Below are 23,107 nucleotides of genomic sequence, written 5' to 3'. Positions count from 1 at the left end.
TCGGAGTGAGGTACCAGATGGAAAATGCACTGTGTAAGAAAGCGAAGGATGACTCAGTGTAACTTCAGGTGAGATCACAGTTAAAACAAGAATGCCATACATTTATGAAAATAAACACCTGTGTTAAAGTTAGACCCTCTACTCTTCTTAGTGTTGTGTTTACTGTCTGATAGCTTTATGATGTTTATTTCTGCTCAGATTGTAGTATCAATACTCTTGAATCATTCATAAAAGACTAAATCAGTTTTGATTTGGAGAAGAAAATCTTGCTGCAAACCAGATGTTGAGTCTGATCTGAACTTTTATAGGTAAATTGATTACAAAAGCAGGAACTGCGTATTTTCTCTTAAATGGAAATATGTTGGAGAGCACAACAGTGAAGTGATTTATAAGGGCTGTAAAATCATCAGTCTTCAACCTTACTCCCACCACTACACATGCATCAAAAGACCTTGCAGTCTCCTACATCGCTAAGGTATGAACTCCAGTCCAATCCTACCAGAAGTTTAGGGAGAGTTATGGTTTTGTGGTGTGCAGCCCAGAAAATGCCACAACCTAAGGGTTAAGCACGTTGCTTCCAGCACTACCAGAATTGCCTTGCTTACCTGAGGCATGCAGAGAAAAAAGAATTAAGTGATGCAGCCTCTTGGAAAGCTCTGCTTCAGTGGTTCCCCATTTCTTTGTGTAATTTCTGAAAAGTTGAATATTTAATTCCTAGGTGTTTTAATACTCCTTGCACAGTCAGCTATTAAAGTTATCTGCATAGGAAAGAACCACTTCTCCTTAGTGCTTTACTGGCAATAGAGGATTTCAGTCTCTCACAGCGGATTTGGCTTTATCATTTGGAATACAGATTGAGAGCTTCGCCATTCTGTCTTTTCTTCCTGGAATAAGCAAAATGGTAATTTCTGATGGGATTTTTAAATGGAGTTTCTGTTTTGCTAGCAGAGATGTGTTCGTTTCTTACAAAGGTGTGGTTTTAAAAGCACCTAGATTTGATGATGCTCCTTTATTCTCCAACAGTTTTATAATACCTGAGGACTGTTAACTCTGCTGCAAACATTCATTGGTCTCCACCCTCTCAAAGAGTTTCTGTAAAAGACAAAATCTAATGGGTAGGTGAAAGCTTAGGCTGTCATGCTGTGAGGGATGAAGAGAGGACACCTGACATCCCAACACAAATTGCAGTCTAAAGCTGGCCAGAGTCAACAGCCCAGATCTCACAGTCTACATAACAGCTTTCAGTGCTGGGGCAAGGGGTTGTGCTTGTAACAGTCCCCAAAAATGTTTAAATAGGAACAATTTAAGTTTTAAAGGCAACGAATGGAGAGCTGCCTGTCTGGCACTGTGAAAGGGTAAGTCTGAACCCCAGCACTCCAAGCTTCCTGCCAGCAGAAACGAAATGCCTTTGAAAGGGGTATCCTGAGAGGCACAACATAATTCTGTCAAAATTTTGTCATTTTCCTGTCATTTCATTCTGTGGAAAAAGTAGCAACTGGATCCCCTGACATAGTCGTCTGTCTACATGCTACTGATACCACCTGGGAAGCTAAGGAATAGGCTGAGCTCATTGAATTCCTTTTTTTACCCGCTATGTATGACTTGTTGATATTGCGTGATGAAGACAGACTTCCTTACTGAACAAATAGGTTATCTGCATTTCTGTTTTTCATATACATATTCTTAAAGTCCAGCAGCCTCAAATTTTCAGCATTTTTTTTGGACTGTAAGTGAATACTGCTTTGTGCCAGAGTCTGAAGGCCATATGCCTGCATGTTCCCATTTCCTCACCCTATAATTAACTCCTGAGTGCAACTCCCAAGCATACTTAAAATCTTGTTGATCTTAGAAAAGAAACAGCCAGCCTTAGGAGAATAGGTTAGTTTTTAACAGGCAGGTTTTATTTGGTGACTCTGAGCAGGGAATTAAGACCAAATGAGAAGCAGACTAACATTTGGCCCAGATTACATTGAAGAGCACCCTTTGTGGAAAATTCCACATGCTAATTTTCATGCAAGTCTATTGCATGTTGTGCTTTCGGGATTAATTGGATTAAATTATGTTAAACCCTTCTCTGTGCTTGGTCATTAATGAGAATTTTCAGTGTTGTTCCTGAAGGTACTTAGCTATCAGTGAGGTAGCAGGAGTCAATGATATTTCCTGGTCTGGATCTGAAAAACAGGAGAGAGATGTTGGAAAGAATCAGCAGCCAAAGGAAAACATGCAAGGACCTTTTTGACTGTGCCTGGGAATGGGGCTTCCCTAGGACCCACAGGCACATCCACGCTCAAGGTATTGTACCCAGAATACTTCCCCTTGAAAGACTCTTGTTCAGAAACCAAAAAATGAGTTAAGAAAAGGTAGGAATGAATGACTACCAGGTTTCAATCGATAATACCCCAGTCTGATTTTAAATTATCCAAGCTCTTAATCTTTTGTCAGGGACTAGGCACAACCAATCTGACTTTTGCTGCCTAAGACAACTCCTGTCTCCATTGATTTATCAGCACAGATCTGTAACTCCATTTCATACCACCAGATTTGTCTATCATGTCAGATCCACAGCCAACTCTTAGCAGCTGTAAATCAATGCACCTTTTCTTGATTTCAGTGTTAACATATTTCCTGTTCACCAGCTGAAGACCAGACCAAGAATTTGCTGGCTTGCTTTCTCATGTGGATTATATTCTGTATTTATAATTAGATGCTCACAGAAACTGTATATATATATATATATATATATATATATTTCTGGCTTCAACTTTTGCTCTGGGTTTATTTGCTGGATTACAGCTGTATTTTAATGGATTCCTCCTATTCTAGCAAGTTACCTTAAAGTAGCTTACTGAACCAGAAATTAGAGCAGTATGTTTTTTATGATATAAGAAAATATGGAATCTCCATTATAAAGTTTCCTATCTTCAGAATTATTGCCCATAAGTAGTTGGTACACTTCTTGTCTTTGGTTAAATCAACCCTTTATTTTGATTTATTTATTTTTTTTTCATCAAGCATTTCCAGACTGTAGGAGACAGTGATGTAGGTGCATGAAGCTGTATAGCTTCTCTTTCTTATTTGTGAAAAAGTACAGAACAGAATAGTGGTAGTATGATTTTGTGTCTTTCTTTTCACAGATGTACATAAAAAGTGTAGAACAAGTCCAAGTATTTCCTTAAAAGCAAGAAGTTGCAATATATTAACTTTCCAGTTCTGCACAGAGCCCCACTAAATCATAGAACCATAGAATGATTTGGGTTGGAAGGGACCTTAAAGACCATCTAACTCCCACTCCCTGCCATGGGCAGGTACTTCTCCCACCAGACCAGGCTGCCCAAACCCCATCCAGCCTGGCTGTGAACACCTCCAGGGATGGGGCATCCACAGCTTCTCTGGGCAGCCTGTGCCTCACCACCCTCTAAGAGAAGAATTTCCTCCTAACATCTAATCTAAAATATGTTTGTAAAGGCTGGAGAGGTTCATTTTGTAAAGGGGACATTTCCATTTGCAGTAAGTGAACAGAAAATGTGGACCTACTTTTAATTAAAATTTTACAGATGTTTAGGCTTCTTGGTAATAAAGTGTGAGAGAACGTATCCCACATTTTACTGGTAATGCATATTTGGATCATCCATGTTTTAGTACTCATTTAGCTGTTGTTATCCTGTAGTCCTGAGCCTTAGAAAGAAGTGTTGCTTAATCAACATGATTTCTTTGTGAAAGTTTTCTGTTTTGCGAGAGATGCTTCTTTCCAGCCCACCTGTAGGTATACTGTGAGCCATGCTTCTCCAAGACTCTCAAGAGGGAAGGCTGCTATCAGTGCATAATGCACTCATTAAAACAGTTCAGTCATAACCAAAACCCCAAATTCAAACCCCCCAGTGTTTATCACTTGCTGGAGGGAAAATTTGGAGCTAGGTGGCTTTTCATGTTCCTACTCAAGCTTTTTAAAAATCCAAAGATTAGGATTCAAATATATATTTTATTGTATTTGAATCATATTCAAATGCATATTTTCTTGTATTTTGTATTACAAAATCAGTATCTCAGCAAGCGTTTGCAGATGCAGCAACTATTATAAGTGTATTACTTGGGGTGAATGTTCTCTTTGTGCTGTAACCTTTTAGTAGCTGCGCATTTAGCTCTCTTTATGTAGAAAGCTTTTCTGAAGAAGCTCACCTCATTTTTCACCTCATCCAGAAATCAGTGTCTCAAATTGCTGTCTTCTGTTCAAAGCTTTCAGAAGTGAAGATGCCAGCTGGAAAGGGCATTGTCTTCCCTTCCCAAGTACTTACTCAAGATATGCTCTTGCCATTAAGCAATGGCAAGTATTACTTGAAATAACTAGTGTAGCTGCAGGTAGTGAGCACTTTTCACTTCAAAATTGGATTGGAGATACATTTACAGGCACTTAGGAGTGTTCTGGTAGAGGTTTTTGAGAAAGAAGGGGAAAACACCTTCATCATGAATAGTTGTGATGCTGTACAGTCATGGTCAAGAAGAGAACACTAGGATCTCTCTGTATCCCTTTTACTGTTTTGTCTTCAGGGTAAACTCCCTCTCAAAAGCCGAACAGAGGGATGCTGTCTACTTGCTGACAGTAGACTGAACTTATGAAAGGGTTAAGTGGTCTGTGGCAGTATCTGAATCATGATCACTGCACAGTGTGATGTGCAGTGTCACGGGTTGACTGTCAGGCTTCTGGAAGAGGAAACAAAGGGAACTCTGTTTTCAGTCAACAGGAAAGCGATCAAACCTCCAGCTCCTTGAAAGTTTTATTTTTTTTATTTTTTTTTTTTTTAGCAACTCATTTCAATTTAAAATGAAGGAAGTAGATTTATTGCTGTGAAAATCACGCTTCCTGAAATGATACAGCGCCTTGGATGAGCAGGACAAAAAACAGGCATTTGCAATGCCACTCATCGTGAAGAATGCAATAATGTGCTGTTAAAAATATCATTGCCACAGCATAGACTGCGTGGCAGAAACATACACAAGCACTAAAAAATAGCTGGGTATGAGTGTCCATTGTTACAAGCTCTCATGACAGTCTGGATAATTTTCAATGGGTGGAATACATGTAGAACATTGTCAATAGGCTCTTGCTAAGTTTCAAAGTAAGAATTTTGATGTGGTTCAAACACAAATGATATTTTTGTCTGTATGAAGCCAGTGACTTTTCCTAGATAGGGTAGGGAATAAATAGCAATGGTTGGTTTGTTTTGCATAAAAATATAGCTTTGAACATTATGTTCATATTGTTAGGAAAGGGGTCCCAGCTGCTTTTAAAGGCTTTTCTTTAGATTTAAGTGTGCTTATTAATGACTTTGTCTTTTACTATTTCCTACGGCATGAGGATTAGTAGGATGCCTTTTACAGTTGATTCTGTTTTACAGTTCTGCTGCTCAGATATAGCATGGGGTAGTAAGGGAATTTCTGAGCTCTTAGAGCTGGGAAGTGCTTCAGTGTCCATTTTTAACACAGCTTGGCTGTGGTTGGAGTTTCTAACCCATGATTAGGTGGACTTTTCTGGTGTAACTCCATTCCCACAGAACAGCTTGGAATGTCTGCTCCATTTCCTAGAGGGGGCAGTTCATTGTGGCTCTTTTGAGTTAGGGAGGAGAGGACAGTATTTCCACTGTACTGAAGACATCATGTCATATCTGCCAGGTTGAACGGGTAACCTAGTATCTGATTGAGACAGATATATATCAAGTAGGATAAACAGATGTTTGAACAAATATAAAGTTAAAAAGTTAGGAAAATAGCTGTGTTTTGTATTACCACTTGATACTTGCATTTTATATTAGCATTTATGTGCTGCTGTTTATTCTGCTTCATCCTTTATAAACCTTACTAGCTTCTGGACAAGTTCTGGATGTTCTCAATAGCTGCAGTCAAGAAGAACAAAGAGTCTTTTTCCAGGTCTCGGCTTTGCTGTAATTGCCATTTTTGATGTAATGCTTTTATATCATCATGCTAATGATAACATTCCATCTTTGGGCTCTGACCTCTCCAACTCACTCTGTTTTGCTTTGCAGGGCAATATGTCAAAATATAAAGTAAAAAATCTCACAGATCACGTAACAAATTTTGGCCATTGGCTTCCGTGCTGTGGGATGTGCCATAGTGCCTTGTGCTTCTGTAAGCTGCACTAGCTGCCCAACATAGCTGACTGGTGTTTGTATCTGTAGACAAATACCCACAGCTACTCAGTGAGTTCCAGAAAAGGTCCATAGCTGAGTCACTGATGTGGCAAATTTCATTTGACACAACGGGTAGGGTGTGGGACAAACCTTTGCAACATTTCTTAGCAAATGGAAAGCAGTCACCTAAAATGACTTTTGTGTGTTCACAAAAATGAGGGATTTTAACAAGGCAAAGAGAAAGTGAGAACAACTCATGCACTTTCCCCTGCTCTGTTATGTAGTGCATAATGGAGACATGCTGTGGAGGGACAAGTTTGATGTGTGAATCACCAAGAACTGGTCACAGAAGATATATTAGTACTTGAGTATTCTTGATGTGGGATGTTTAAGTATATTTATATTTCTCTCTCTCTCTCTCTCTCTCTCTCTCTCACTCTCACTCTCTCTTTTTTTTTTTTTTTTTCCTTTGGTAGAGGTTTTCTTGGTGTCTGTCCCTCCTCTACCCTGCAGTGTAGTAGCGTAGTGACATGTTTTGTGTGTTTAACCTGTGCTGCTTCACAGGTCAGAACAGTCAGTTCACGGAGGCTGGGGGCCCTACACTTCCTCGGACCTCCACAGGAGGAGAACAGGGCTTGTGTGGGGCTCAGCTGCCTGCTGGGGTTAAGCCGCACCACAGATACATGTTCCAGGGAGCATCCCTCTGCCTCAGCTGCCAGAGGGAAGTCAGTCAAAAAATTTCATACCGCCCTTTCAGGGTGGATGGAGCAGCTGCTCCTCCCTTCATCCATCTGCTGGTGGCACATCTGTGTGGTCCCAGAGGGCTGCCTCTGGGAAAGCGCTGCTCTGCCTTCCAGCTACTGCTGGCTTTGGCAGCTGCTCAAGAGTTCTGCATGAATTTTGACTGTGCCTTTACACCAGAAGATTTTGAATTCCAGTGGAGTTGTGCTGGTGTAATACAAGGGAGAACAGCATCTGCTTCCCACTTGCTTTCAAATGGGTTATTAAATGAAGATGTTGGGTTGTGTATATTGCAGATGATTCCATACTATTGATATAACAACCTGATGTGTAAGTACCATTGCGTACAATGAATTAAAGTGTAAACCTTTTAGGAGGTTCTTTCAGTATATTAGAGGAACTAATATTTAGGTCACATGGATCCCAAATTAATTAGGAAATTGAAATAAAAGGCAATGGAAAAAAATACATTTTTTAAGTAAACTCACTCTACTCTTTAAAACTTGAGGATATAAATAAAATTATAGAACAGTAATTAATCCATTAAATGATAAATTACATGAAATGTCTAAAGGGAAATTTTTCAATGTCATCGTAGTAGCCAAAAAGAACCTCATTAGGGTAAATATGCAAAGTTGGATATCTTTACTCAAGAGTGCATGCTACATTTGTCACTTCCATTGAATAGTCTGCAATTCATCTGGATTGCAATTTTAATTAAATTTGGAGTTTACTTTTTTTTTTTTTTTTAATACTACAACTGAAGTTTAAGAAGAAAGCATAAAAATGCATATAGGCTGTGTACAACTCAGATCAGCAACAAACAACAAAATCTTTCCTCGTATCTGAGATAGTACAAGAAGGAATTAAGTAATGGGTATTAAGTAATGGCTACTCTGGAAATCACCTTCAGCCAGAGACTATCCTTTGTTCATAGATGTGTAAGGGCAAACTGTAACTTCAAGGATGGGACACACCATGATGCTTCACAGTAAAACATTTCTTTTCTCTACTTTGCATCTGTCCTGGTTTCAGTTAGGACAGAGTTAATTTTCCTCCTAGTAGCTGGTAGGGCGCTATGTTTTGGATTAGGATGAGAAGAGTTCTGATAACATGCCGATGTTTTAGTTGTTGCAGAGCAGTGTTTACACCAGGCCAAGGATGTTTCAGCTTCTCACTCTGTCCTGCCAGGCTGGGGGTGCAGCAGGAGCTGGGAGGGGACAGACCCAGGACAGCTGACCCAAACTGGCCAAAGGGGTATTCCACACCCTCTGACATCATGCTAAATAATAGATGGGGGGGCTGGCCGGGGTGGGGGGACTGGCTGCTCGGGGTTAGGCTGGGCATCAGTCAGCGGGTGGTGAGCATCACTTGATTCGTACTCATTATTAGTAGTAGTACTATTATCATCATTGTTGTTATTATTACTCTCCTGTCTTAATAAACTGTCTTTATCTCAATTCACAGGCTTCACTTTCCTGTTTTTCTGCCCCATCCCAGAGAGGGAGGGTGAAGGGTGAGCGAACAGCTGTGTGGTGTTTAGCTGCCGGCTGGGTTAAACCACAACAGTACTTTTTGGCACCCAACGTGGGGCTCAAAGGGTTGAGATAATGACAGATCTGACCAGAGTGTGTTAAACTAAAATTGGTATTAGACCTGCTTAATAGTTGCTAGTCACAATGTTGATTGCTTTAATCTCAAGTTTGCTGTGCCTGTTTTCCAAATTGAGATTTATAGCACATTACTTTCTGTATGTGCTCCCTGTCATGCTGTTTATCCTTTCTGGGCCCTGGTTTAAGATTGTTATGGTACTGTGCGGTGTAACAGTGGCTCATGAGATGATGAAATTTCTGGTCATGACTCTAACCTGGTATTTGTATTCAGCAATGTCGTCGACTCTATACTTTGGAAACCATATCTCGGAAACTATGAACAATTACACTTATTGCCTTTTTTCATCAGGGAGCCAATCTGTGGAGGGTAAAGGGGAAGATATCTTTTCCTACTTGTTCACTCTCCCTTTCTTCTTCACCACCCTCTTATCCTCCGAGCTTGTTGTACAGTGGGGCTTCTTCAGCACAGACCACCTCCTCCTCTGATGATATCCCAAAGTATTTGCCTTCTGGCCAGTCCAGATCCAACTGAGCCACTTCATCCACTGTGGGTTCCTCATCCTCTTTCCAGGCCATTATTGCCAATGAGCTTGCATATGATGATGGTGCACTCCGTACAAACCTCCACCACATGGGTCGTGTATGCTTGACTTCATCTGGATCTGTGGATGTTTGTCTATTGCCTAGGTCTTCATAAATCATTTCCCATACAGCTAATTCCCTCGGGTAAATTAACTCTGTCCTAACTGAAACCAGGATAGCATCTAAAAATTGGAGGGGAAGATGAAGGAGAAGGAATCAGGCTCTGTTCTCCTGGAGGGATTCAGCTGTTTTCCTGGCTATGTGAAATGAACCCCATTTATTTTTTGACTTTAGCAGGCTTCTGTATCAGAAACATGAAAGAAACCAAACCAAACTCTGTGTGTTTGTGTATAACATGTCTTAATTTAGGGATTGTCTGAAACTTAAAAAAAAATGGTAAAAATCTTATTTTGAAATTCAAATCAAAAAAAAAAAAAAAAAAAAAACCTTTAATATGAACTTGTACCCAGCTCTAAGATTCTGTTGGTAAACAAAACATGTATTTTTATGTTACATAAAACTGTTTTTCCAGGACTGGTATTAGGCAGGAGTTTACAAATGTCAGTTCAAGCACATCCCAAGAAATTAAGTTGTCAAAGTATGGAAAATCTTATCTCTAGTTTCTAATCTCCATCAGAAGATAGAAAAAAAGCTAATGAGATGATATTACATAAAACAATCCCATCAGATGTTCTACTTTTGTAAGTTTTTAAATCTAGATAACTCCTGTGATCCTAAACGTAGCCTATGGAAATACCACAGGCCTACAGGTGGCCAGAAGCACATAATTTCATAAGGCTTCATCCTGATATTTTAACATTATATCCATAACTTTAGATATGCAAGGAATATCATTAAGTTGGTTGACTGCAAGGTCCTTGGACAAAGGTTTCTAGAAAAATAGCTATTTTAGCATTTTGTGACCCATGGTACTATTACGTGCAAAAGAAAAATCTACATATTCAATTGATTTTTTAATGAATTATACTGTGTGAATATATTTGTATTATTGTAATAAACTCATTTCCTTTATTATTTGCTACCTTAAAATGGCTAAACATTTAAAAAAAAAAAAAAACAGTTTAAATCTCTGAAAGTAAATTCTCAAGAAATACTTCAGAAGTAAATTTTTTGAAGCAAAACTGATCACGTTTGCTGTTGGCAAGTACCAATGAACCTTTCTATTTCAAAGGCAGAACTGTCTTCTACCAGAAAGGTGGAAGCATGAATAAATGCAGTCACTCTAAAGCAAAGAGTGTTTCTTTCTGTGCTGGAGAGCTCTTCTCCCCATAACACATGTTCATATTGTGTCCAAATCAATTATTTCACATAATGACAGTAAAGGCGTGGTAATGGTTCTGTCACAGTAGGAATATTTCCCCCTTTAAAAAATGAATGTCTTGTCTTTGCTGTGTTTGTTGACAATATGAGCGAGACCATTTATTATTGAATAACATGGCATTATCTCTGCACTAAATTATAGGAGCCTTATTTAAAGACAGCTTTGTTCAACAGAGGTTTTTTGGCAGGCAAAGAATGGCTCATCCTAGTTGCACATGCAAGCTATGTACCTAACATTTTGCATATTTTTGGAAGCTTTCTCTGATCTTATTGCATGAAAATGTTATTTTAAAGACATGAGCTAGCTAAAATAAAGCTATTATTTCAATATTTATTAAAACGGCAAACAATAATTCAAATCCTCAGTTTAATATCTTGTTGACATCACATATTGCCCAAGATCTCCCCAAGCAAGATATAATTTTTTATGCTGACAAATACTGTTGACCCAACTCTAAGCAGTAGGCTGGATTAGATGAGCTTCTGAGGTGTCTTCAAATCTGAATTATCCTATGACATCTTCTAATTTTATTTGGAAACTATTAAAAGTCACTTTTAATTAAAAGTTGAATAAAGTATCAAATGCCTTATTTTCCTCAAAGCTTACAAAGCTTATTTTTCCTCAAAGCTTTGCAATATTTATTGCTTTTTTTTTTTTTTTTTTCCTTCTGAAAGGCTGATGGTTTTCACAGGTATATGCTGTATTGGCAGGTTCCTATGCAATCTATTTATATTCTTTGATCAAAGCTGTATCCCGAAATAAATTTAAATTTAACCAGATGATAGCTGCAGTTACATAATCTAAAAATATCAATGATGGAAAATTTTAAAGCATTTGGTTGCTGTAAGGAACACAGGCCCAGTGAGAGTGACAGGTAACTGGACTCCTCATTTGATGAGGCACCCTGGAGCATTCAGAGCTGATTACCTGGATGCAGGCCACCATGCTGCATGGCAGACAGCACGGGGCATGTTTGTGCATCAAAATGGAGAGGGAAGGCAGCGAGAAATGTGACTTCCCACCACCCCCATGGCTTCCAGCTGGGAACAGCTCTGTGAGCTGAGAGCCCTGAAATGGCCGCCCTCCAGGTGAGCTGTCATGGAGGCCAATGGGTGGGTGTGCCTCAGGTGGGCACCTGGGCCTTGATGTCCTTTTTATAGCACACACGAGTGCTGTGCTAAAATCTCCAGAGTTCTAGTGATGAATATTCTCTCAGTATGCTACAGAGGTACTATTTTTTTTTTTTTTTAAGTAATACTAGTAGTGCTTTTTGCCTTGTCCTACTACTTTAGGAAAAAGCTTTACAAAATCTGAAGCACTTTCAGTCACTTGAGGCGTTTGGGCAGTGAAGTCCTATGGGCTGCTAATGGAAGTAGGGGTAGTGTTTTATGCCTGCCTCAGGTCCTGGCCTGAGACAGATTGATCTTCAAAGTCCATTACAAACTAGTCATGAAGGGGCTGTTGCTTCAGTAAAATGTCTGTAATGCAGATGATTTTATTCATTTGTCTGGAGTGGAAAAAGTAGCTTTTCACGTGTGTAACTCCGCTAGACCTGGGCTGCTCACTGTACTAGACATCCACCCTGTACCATATTAAATAGATAACTTCTTTTACATAATAAAGAGCTCAAACTGATTAAGAAAAAAAAAAAATTCAGAATGGACTCATACTTGTAAAAAAACACTAAATCTTCAGACTCAGTAAAAATATATATATATATATATTTTTTTTTTTTTTTCAAAATGCATTCAGCTCTCTGAATCTTGAGATTGTGTGTGAGATTATTCTCACATCTTTCTGTCCCCTTTTAAAAAAAAATTTGTTTTTATTCTAGTCCCTGGACTCTAGAAATGTGGGCATTGAAAGTATACTCATTGTGGTAATCAGGATATAAGAATTCACACTCTGCTGTTTGGTTTCTTCTGGGATTGATTTCTCATGTACTTTTGGATTGACTATTGAAAGTATAGTTAAGAGAAAAGAAGTGGATAAATAAGATGAAGAAAGCAATGAAAATCCTTTTTCTAGTTGTTTTTTTTTTGTTTTTTTTTTTTCTTTTCTTTTTACTAAGCCACTGCAAAATGCATAATTAGAAAATGCACTATTTTCTGTGTCTGATTTATGACAAAGCTTTGAATTAATAATTGGGTAATCCATTATACAAACTATTTCAGAACTAGCAAGAACAATGTTCAAATGCATTTCAATACAGTAAACATTCAAAAGAAGCAATAACAATATTGGTAGATGGCAAGCAGAGACATAATTGCCTTTGGATCGAAAACTGCAGTTCAGGCCCCCATTTTGTTTGTTCAAAGGTTGTCTGTTAAATGTTCTTCCAACGCAGGTGCATGCAATTAATCTCACAGAAATCAATGAAATTGTATGTGGGTGTAAGAGAGAAAAAAAATATATTAAATAAGAAATTATTATATTTAATAGAGTTCCTTGCTTATGTTTATCTTGCTTCCATGTTTCAAAAGCTTCTAAATAATATTTACTTTAAAGGTTGGTCTGCATGTCATTCATTCTACATGCACAGTGTCAGAGTGAGCTGTGGGTTTTGTTTCTTTCTCCACCACTGAACTGCTGGAGCAACATACTGCTGTGAAAAACTGAGCCTTTCCAACAGAAATAGAAATACTGTCACACCTTAAATGCAAAGGTAAAGAGGTAAATAGTTTCTCCAAGCAATATAGCTATTTTTATTTACATCTATTTCCTCTAAATAGTCAGGCTGATTGTACTTTTTTTTTTTTTTTTTTTTTGTCAATACAGTTATTTTGTAGAAAAAGTGGATTTTCTTTGACAAATATTTTCAGAGGTATTTTACTTGGGTGGATTATTTTCCTTCAAATGGTTTACAATGCCAGTATTTGGCTGATAATAAGGTATTTCATTCAAATATTCTGTTACAGTACCTTCTGGAAATCATGTTTGTTTTTTTCTTAGGTTATTATAAGATTGGGGTCAGCAGCTCTGTTAAATTGCTCCTGATGTGCTCTGTCCACAGACTTCCATGATATACCTGGCTTTTGTCATGATGAGGAAGAGTATGTTGCACCATTGAAAATGTAGTGCAACCTAGAAGAAAAAATCTGTGAATGAGACTAATAATATGAAATGTTAGAACTACAACTCCACTGGATCTCCCAGTTGGCAATATTTCTGATCTGAAATATTTTTTCTTCTTCTCTAATAATTTTTGCTGTTTCTTTTTGAGGAGTGGGAGTGGTTGTGAAGAACAGAAATAGTTCCATATAGAAGTGCTGATAGCTCTCTTTCATTGTTTTTCATTTCTGTTAGCATTTTCCTGGGAAAAAATACATTCTTTTTCTACCAGCCTTTTTAATCAGGTACTTAGTATTCATGATTAATAATCATGAATACAGTGTGAGATATGTTATAAATGTACTTCACTGCTTTAGTTCTTCAGCTATACAAATAAACCTTTAAAAAGGTCTTACAAGTGTAGGAAAAAAAAAATCCTTCTGTATCTCAGCCGTGGACACAGAATTCATTTCTGTGAATATTCTTATGAACAAAATGTCAAACATATGGATGTTTTAAAAAGGAAACAAAAAAGGCTGTTAAAAACATTAAGTCACATTTCTAATTAGAAGCCAGTTGAATCTGTTTGATGATGTTAATGCTACTCAAACTGTTGCACTGGCAACTCTTGGCAAATATTTATTTTTGAAATGGTGACTACCGTGTGGTTGTTGTAGGGAACTGACTTGAAAATTATATTTAATGCCAAAAGAAAGGATAAGACAATCTAAATTGGAGTTGTGAATATGATGTCCAGATTCAGATGTGTACACTGAACTTTGTCTTGGTGCTTTCTTCCATATGGGAAGGCAACACGATAACAAGAGGTGGGAAGAGCTGTATTTCAGGCCACTGGAAATGTACCATGGAATGTACCATGAATGTACCATGGAAAATATTTGGGTTTTACTGAATAATACATGCAAATTAGGTTATATGGCAGTCACATAGCTGTAATAAGTGTAAACTCAAATGATATGGCCAATATTCCTCAGGAACTATGGTCTGACTTCTAGGAATATATGTTTTTGTTTGTTTGTTTGTTTTTTAATTTGTGTTTTGAATAGTTGCAGAAAAGCAACAAATTGCTAATTACTCAAAAAAAAAAAATAAATAATCTGCTTGTGGATCATTTGCAAGAAGGGAAAGCTGTTAAGAAGTACTTCAATCAGTGCCATGTTTCATCTATAGTTGATGAGGAAGGCACGCAGAGGCAGCTGAAAGGCAATCTACAGTTGCTGATCTGATACTTGCTGATACTTGTTTCTTATTCCAATGGGATTCCCAATTCTGATTTGGTAGTCAGTTCAGGTTGTGCTGTTTATATCCTGGCTAGTATTTGGCATTGTGTAAGCTATAGATAATAACAGAAGGGTGAGCTATACACTGTAGGTAGCTCATGTGGCTCAGCCATTATTCCCTTGTGAAGGAAATGGCACCTGGAAGGGGAAAGCTGGAGATATGTGGCAGTGGAAAAGACAAAGAAAAACTAAGAAGTTGAGCAATAAATGCTGTCCATAGGATAGCAATAGCATGATTTAGTAACACATGCAACAGCCATTGTTTTTGAGATGAGAACAACCATTGTTTGTCATGTGTCAGGATGATCAATGGATTGTTTTTCTCTTACGTCAACACAGCTTTACTTCAATATGTTACAGCATTGAATCAACATATTACAATGCCTGAACGCAGCTCTGAAGGGAAAAAAGGTTGTTGGTCCAGTGGCAAGAACTAACACTTTTCTTGTATAAGACATCAATTATTATAATGATTAGATGCCCTGAAAATATATTCCCCAAAAGCTGGCTGCTACCGTGTACTCTGAGAGAGATGTTGAACAGAGCAAAAGCTCTCCTGGTAGCTGTTGTAAATGAGGATTTGTGTCTCATCTTGGTACATGCAAATTGCCTCAGGGTTTTTTTATTGAAAAATGTCAACAGCAAACAGAGCCTGTGCTGAAAGGAAATCCTGCCAGAAGATCATAGAAAACCAGAGTTTGAAAAGGACCTTGTAGACTGGGAAGGGTATCGGGTCCAGTCCCTAATCAAAGTAAGGCCAAATTGGAAAAGTTTTGTCAGGGCATTGCATAGCTGGGTTTCTGTGGGGACTTCCTTTTGGAATAGATGGATCATTTATTGATCCTGGTGCTTCATGAACCTCCTGGACGAGCAAGTCCAGGAGGTTCATGAAGCACCTAGATGATAACTTCTTGGTGCAGGTGCTAATGGAGCCAACTAGGAAAGGTGCCCTCCTAGACCTGTTGCTAGAAAACAGAGAGGGTCTGGTGGGAGATGTGGTGATTGGTGGCCGCCTCGGTCATAGCGACCATGAAGTGGTTGAGTTCAAAATTTATGGTGACAGAAGGAAAAGTGCCACCAAAACCTCATCCCTAGATATGGGGAAAGCGGACTTCAGGCTGCTCAGGGAACTAGTCAGCAAGGTCCCCTGCGAAACTGCTCTTGAAGGCCTCGATGTCCACCAGTGCTGGTCACTCTTTAAGCGATGCCTCCTAGAAGCACAAGATCAGGCAATTCCTAAATATCGCATGTCAGGCAGGCGGGGCAGGAGGCCGGCGTGGCTGACCAGGAATGTTCTAATGGAGATTAGGCGGAAACAGAGAGTGTTTCACTACTGGAAGGAGGGCCAGGCGTCATGGAAAGAATACAGGGATGCTGTTCGTGTTTGTAGGGAGAAAGTTCGAGTGGCCAAAGCACAGCTAGAGTTGAAGCTGGCTGTGTCTGTGAGAGAAAATAAAAAGGGTTTTTTTAGATATGTAAATGGAAAAGGAGAACTAAAGAAAACATAGGGCCGCTCCTTGATAGGGAAGGTCTCCTCACAGACGATGACGTAGGCAAAGCAGAGACGCTTAACGCCTTCTTTGCCTCTGTCTTCAATGCCGATGATGGGCTTCGGGACCCAGGGTGCCCTGAGCTGGAGGACCGGGACGGTGGGGATGACAAACTCCCAACTGACCCTGAACGTGTGCGGGATTTGCTACTCCACCTGGATCCCTACAAGTCCATGGGTCCGGATGGGATTCATCCCCGGGTGCTGAAAGAGCTGGCGGATGTCATCGCGGAACCTCTTTCAATTATTTTTCAACGATCCTGGGAATTTGGAGAGGTCCCGGTAGACTGGAAGCTGGCAAATGTTGTGCCAATTTTCAAGAAGGGTCAGAAAGAAGACCCTAGCAATTACAGGCCTGTCAGTCTCATGTCAGTGCCTGGTAAAATCATGGAGAAGTTGGTTCTCGGACTTATTGAGGCGCACCTGGGGGACAAAGCAGTCATTGGTCCCAGCCAGCATGGGTTTGTGAAGGGTAGATCCTGCCTAACTAACCTGATTTCCTTTTATGATAAGATCACCCGTATGGTGGACCAAGGGAAACCAGCTGATGTGATTTTTTTTGGACTTCAGCAAGGCTTTTGACACGGTTTCCCATAGGATCCTACTGGACAAAATGTCCACCATACAGCTAAATAAAAACATCATACGATGGGTGAGCAATTGGCTAACGGGCAGGGCCCAAAGGGTTATGGTAAATGGGGCTGTGTCAGGCTGGCAGGCGGTCACCAGTGGGGTCCCTCAAGGCTCCATTTTAGGGCCGGTACTTTTCAATATTTTTATAAACGATCTGGATATAGGAATAGAAGGTATTTTGAGCAAGTTTGCTGATGACACCAAACTTGGAGGAGTTGTGGACTCAAATGAGGGCGTAAAGGCCTTGCAGAGGGATCTGGACAGGTTGGAGAGCTGGGCGATCACCAACCGCATGAAGTTCAATAAGAGCAAGTGCCGGGTCCTGCACCTGGGACGGGGAAACCCTGGCTGCACGTACAGACTGGGCGATGAGACGCTGGAGAGCAGCCTAGAAGAGAGGGATCTGGGGGTCGTGGTAGACAGCAAGTTGAATATGAGCCATCAATGTGCCCTGGCAGCCAGGAGGGCCAATCGTGTCCTGGGGTGCATCAAGCACGGCATCGCTAGTGGGTCAAGGGAGGTGATTGTCCCGCTCTACTCTGCGCTGGTGCGGCCTCACCTCGAGTACTGTGTGCAGTTCTGGGCACCACAGTATAAAAAGGACATGAAACTGTTGGAAAGTGTCCAGAGGAGGGCTACGAAGATGGTGAAAGGCCTTGAGGGGAAGACGTACGAGGAACGGCTGAGGTCACTGGGCCTGTTCAGCCTGGAGAAGAGGAGGCTGAGGGGAGACCTCATCGCAGTCTACAACTTCCTCGTAAGGGGGTGTCGAGAGGCAGGAGACCTTTTCTCCATTAACACTAGTGACAGGACCCGCGGGAACGGGGTTAAGCTGAGGCAGGGGAAATTTAGGCTGGACGTCAGGAGGGGGTTCTTCACAGAGAGGGTGGTTGCACACTGGAACAGGCTCCCCAGGGAAGTGGTCACTGCACCGAGCCTGTCTGAATTTAAGAAGAGATTGGACTGTGAACTTAGGCACATGGTCTGAACTTTTGGGTAGACCTGTGCGGTGTCAAGAGTTGGACTTGATGATCCTCAAGGGTCCCTTCCAACTCAGGATATTCTATGATTCTATGATTTGCTACCTGACCATGTGCACAGGCACTCTGAGTAAAGTCTGGATGTTTAAGGTGTATCTAGACAATGGGAATGGTGCTCTGTGCAGAGCATGCTACAGGCACTTCTTTATGTTTTCTGGTTTCCTTCTCTGAATGATTCCTCAAAAAGTAAGAGAGGCTGTTAGAGGGAAAATAAAGAGGAAAAAGGACCCCGGCAGGTGGTTGCAGGAGTATCCTGGCCATGCCTTGATCTTGAGCTGAGATACTGAGTATGACTTATTGTGGACAGGACAACGCAAGCAAGAGCTGAGCGTACTGAGCCTTGGCGTGGTCTGGAAAGATGTATAGTGATATTGCTGGTACCGATTTAGTTGGCAGCCTGTGCCAGCACCTAGCTAGAAACCCCTCCAGCGTTTGAGATCAAGGAAAGCACTGCTGTGCAGACATCCAGCGCTGCATAGAAGAAGAAAATAGCAGGTAAAACTGCTGCTTCTCGGTGCACAGCTGTTGGGTGTCCTGCTTTCTTCAGATCATACTGTGCTGACTCACTGCCACGGTACCCGGGTCGAGGCTCAGTTTGTGACTATGTGAGCGTAACGCTTTTGCAGCCAAACCCAATGCCTGCTTGGTCTGCTTAATCAGTTGAGCTTAGCAGCATCACACTGCCTGGTGTTCTCTTTCCCCTGTGACACTGGTCAGCATCACTCTGTGGGTCAGCAGCTCCCAGCACAGCTTTTGGCTGCTGTGAAACATGGCAGTGGGCTAGGCTGGTGACAGATGAGCAGATATGGATCAGCTGAAAACTACTTTTGCATGCAATGCAAGCACCAATCTGCACCCCCTGATTGTGGAAGCAGATTGCTTGTGAAGATGTTATTTTAATAGTAGTTGAACTTGCATCCCAGAAATCTTTCTTCCTTTTTCAGATAAGTGAAAAGCTTATAATTAATTCAAAACTCTGAGTGTTGTGTTACTGATAAGTATTCTCTCTGGCTAGAGTCTCGTTTACTTCACATTACGTCAAAGCAAGTGCAAGATACTTCAAAAAGAAAAAGGCTGCTAACTAAACAGAAATATTTTCCATTATTGTTTTAGCATAATAAATGCCTTAAAAAACACATATGCAAATTTCTTTGTTTCTTGACCAGGACCAGTGAATGTAGCTGTTCTGCTCCTTTGCAGGGAAAAAATTCAGGAAATATAGGAATATCCTGAAGTATGACTGATGCACCTGTCATTGACTGTTTTGACAGTGTGAATCAGAATGTATGGTAATAGTCTGTAGGCACAGGAAAACCACTTCATGCCAAATAGGTTTAGCGAGTTGTACCCAACTACAGCATACTTAAGAATAATAACCCATTCAGTGAGGAAAACATGTTTGGACAGGTGTTTGGCGGAGAACTCCCACTGCATACAAGAATTGCAATAAACCCAATCACTGGTTACCAAAGTTTTTGGAGCAATGCCCACTGCATCTTACTCTGTACCAGCTGAAAGCCAAAAATATAAGAGGAGCATACTGGAGGAACCCTTGTCAGTTTAAAATACTCCTTGAAATACATATCAGCGGATTCCGTACCATCAGTTGCTCTTTGCTTAACTTTGTGCTGCTGCATAGCATACAAGGTATCAGTGAATGCAAGCAGCGCTTGGTTGTCTCTGCTCAACAAGTTCTCCATTTCTGCTCAGTTGTCTGGCTACAAAAATATCATGAGATGTAATTAAATATTACGGAGGAATCACTTTAGCCCACAAGGAAGGAGCTAATTCCACACACAAATGAAAGGCTTATGGAACTCAGCTGTGGCTCTGGCCATGTGCAGGGATTTAAATTAACCATAAAAACCCAACATGTTTTTATCAGGGTTTTTAAGCAGTTTCTCCCTTTAAAGCAATGGGCCTGACTTTATCCTCATGGTATCAGCATAAGGTAGATTTCATTCAGTTGGAAGAAGATCAGCTCAGTGTTTTGTAGCAATATGGCATTGCCTTTCCTTCTGGAATTTTTAAATGAAAATTGAATCTGGATGGTAATTCTAAATATATTCACAGTGAGCCTCTGTAATAAGAATTACTGCTGATCTGTTACCACTTCCCACCCAGCAGCCTATCAAGGAACTAATTTAACAACAAACTGTTAAGGTAGAAATGCACATTAGAGGGACATACAGGTGGTGGGAGGTGGGGAGGGTTGGAAGTAGAGTTAAATTATTTTCCTCAAAGAATTCCTTCTTTACCATGGCCATTTTAAAGAATACCTAAAAGGGTCAAGTTCCTCTTACCACTAGCCACTAAGTTCTCTTAGCTCTGGAATAAGCAGAGAAGCAGGTGAGGTTAACTGTATTCCTCCTACTGAAGGTGTTTTGTTTTGTCTTAATGCTTTCAGCCACTTAACTATAGTCTGCTCTGTGATAGTTTAGAAATTTTAAATTAACTTTGAACTCTAGCAAGCTTTGTAACTGATGTAATTCAACGTTGCTCCATTGACTTTGCAGTGTCAACCCTCACCGAAGGAGGAGATGGAGTGCCATTTCCAGTGTTTGCAGAGGCAAGAAGAGTTCAGCCCTTACAAAAATGTAAATGTTGTGATCTTTGAAGGAAATGTATGTGAATTCTAAGTAACCTCATCTCTCTTTGAAAGTAACAAGCATGCCCTGAAAAGTAAACAAACAAAAAAAAAGAAGTCTTGTGTTAACACTGAGTTAACACAAGGTTAATCAATGGTAACAGAACTGAGCTGTTGCTTTAGGAAAATACTGTGAAACCATAGCTGGATCAGCTGGTTACACTAACAAAAACATATTCCTGGGTTATTTTCCGCATGACTTAAAGGTTGTAATTCATAACTTGATACGTGCATCCTAAAAGAAAGTGCTATTGCAGTCTAGCTGTTTTCTAGAGATTAGGTAGTAATGGAAACAAGGGACTAGGACCTGACTTCGCACAGCCTGCTCTTCGCTGTGTGGTTCATGCATTGTTCGTTCTGTACTGGATACTCAGAGAAGCAAATTTGGATTAAGAAATTTGGCTTGATTCTAGATTGTGGTAATCAAGTCACAGAAAATTGATTTTATTTTTTTTTCTGATAACCCAGGCAAAATTCACACTATGAGAAGCCATCTCATTAGTTGAGTGTCAGTCTGGAGTGATCCCATGACTTCAAAGCCCTGATTCTCTTTTTTTTTCTGCTAATGCTCCATCTGTTCCCCTCTGCTTTCACTTTATGGTTGTGTCTTCTGCTTCATACCTCAGTGCTTCTTTTGATGTATGTCCTGTGCCTGGACCAGCCTTTCATTTTGTGTGTCAAGCATGTAAACTGCATTATTGAAAGTGCCTCTGAAAACCTGTTTCTGATACTTTGGTTCTCATTGCATACTTCCATTTCATAAATGAAATTTTGACCTTATTGAAAATAATGACAAAACTCCCAATTGCACCATGAGAGACAGGATTCACTGTCTGTGTCTGGATTTGTATAAAAGAGATTGAAAAGTTTTTGGGGCAGAGACAATTGGATAGATTTCCAGTTCCTATGGTGGCACACGGGCCAGATTTTTAATATTTAGAGTGCCTAGCTATTCTAAAAAGACTTTTCCACTCCTGTTAAATGAAAGCTTAGGCCCATCTGAGATTGGGACATTTTTATTGGGACATTTTTATTTGCCAGACACGTTATTTGCCATATACATTTTAAAACCATGTATTTCCACTGCCTAAAAAAAAAAAAAAAAAGCCTCAACTCCTTGATCATCATTAATTTCAGAGGTAATAACATTTACACCCTGATTCATCCTACCTGCTATCAGCAATTTAGCTAAGGTCTTTATCGAGATCTGCATCATACTACATTTCCTCTGTAACTGGTAGCTAAAGAGGAGCAGTTTAAGGAGACAGGTCTACATCACCCTCTGATGTGCTTCTGCTCTCTCGTTTGCCTACAAAGTGGAGTTTTTGTCTGACTAGGCTCCTACTCTGAGCAACTCAGATCAGATAAAACCTTAATGCCTCAGAAAATCAAACAAAGCTTTAGCTGAATACATACAAAATTGAGTGAAGCCAAGTTCACTCAGGTCTGTTGGCTTGCCCAAAGTTTTACCTGATGGAAAAAGACTATAAATGCTAGCCAAGGATTTCCTCACACTCTTTCTTTCTAAGTGCAGGGCCACGATGCCCTATGCTATCCAATTCACACCGTGTGCTTTCTGTATGCATACTTTTTACATACTGCCTGATACTCAGCAATGACCCCAATGCTCAAGTCCCGTTGCAGTCAGCTCGACCTTGTGTAAACAACAGTGCTCAGACTGAGGCTGTGTATCAGGCTTGTTGCTTACCTCTGTGTTTCATTGTCTAGCCACCTCCTTTGGCTGTAAAAGCCAAAAGCAACCTTTTCATTTAGTGAATAAATATCAGGAGTCACAGGGGGATGCAAGCACAATTCTGAAGTAGTTCTACCATCACAGCATTAATGCTTTGAGAGTCTGCTGTCTTTATTCTGCATTTTTTTTTGCAGAACCCTCATTTTCATCTGTCTAAACAGGTACAGCTTTTTTTTTTTTTTTTTTAATCTCTTCATGAACTCTGGACTTTAGAAGCAATACAGCTGATTCAGGCATACTCTTTAGATATGTAAGGACAACTGAGACATAGAGTAAGGCAGCTACAGCAGTCTTTGGTATTCTTTCCGTAGTGCTGATAAGAACAGAAGAGCAGGAAGGAAGCAGGTGATTTATATGATAATGTACAAAGAACAATGCCTGTTAGCACTTTTTAGTTCTTTGGACTGTGTTCCTTTTAGCCTACTGCTTCAGTTTAAAGATGATGCAGAAAATACTGAAGAAAGTACCTAAGAAGCAGGAAAGAAATCAAGAAAAAGGTGAAGTTTGAAGCCATACAACTGCTGCTTGTATCTTATTGGTCAGGTATGTAATTTTGACAAGTGAAAAATGAAAAACTCCTATGTCAACAATGAGGAGGTAGATCACCACAGCAGTAATCCAGACCATAACCGCTATTTTTGTAGCACAAGGTGTCAGTATTTTATTCATCTGGTAGTACAGATGAACCACTTTAAATAACCTATCTAATATG

The sequence above is a fragment of the Aythya fuligula genome, chromosome 3 (genome assembly GCF_009819795.1).
Source record: "Aythya fuligula isolate bAytFul2 chromosome 3, bAytFul2.pri, whole genome shotgun sequence".
Classification (NCBI taxonomy): domain Eukaryota; kingdom Metazoa; phylum Chordata; class Aves; order Anseriformes; family Anatidae; genus Aythya; species Aythya fuligula.
The sequence above is the reverse complement of the archived record's forward strand: the minus strand, read 5'-3'. Positions refer to the sequence as shown.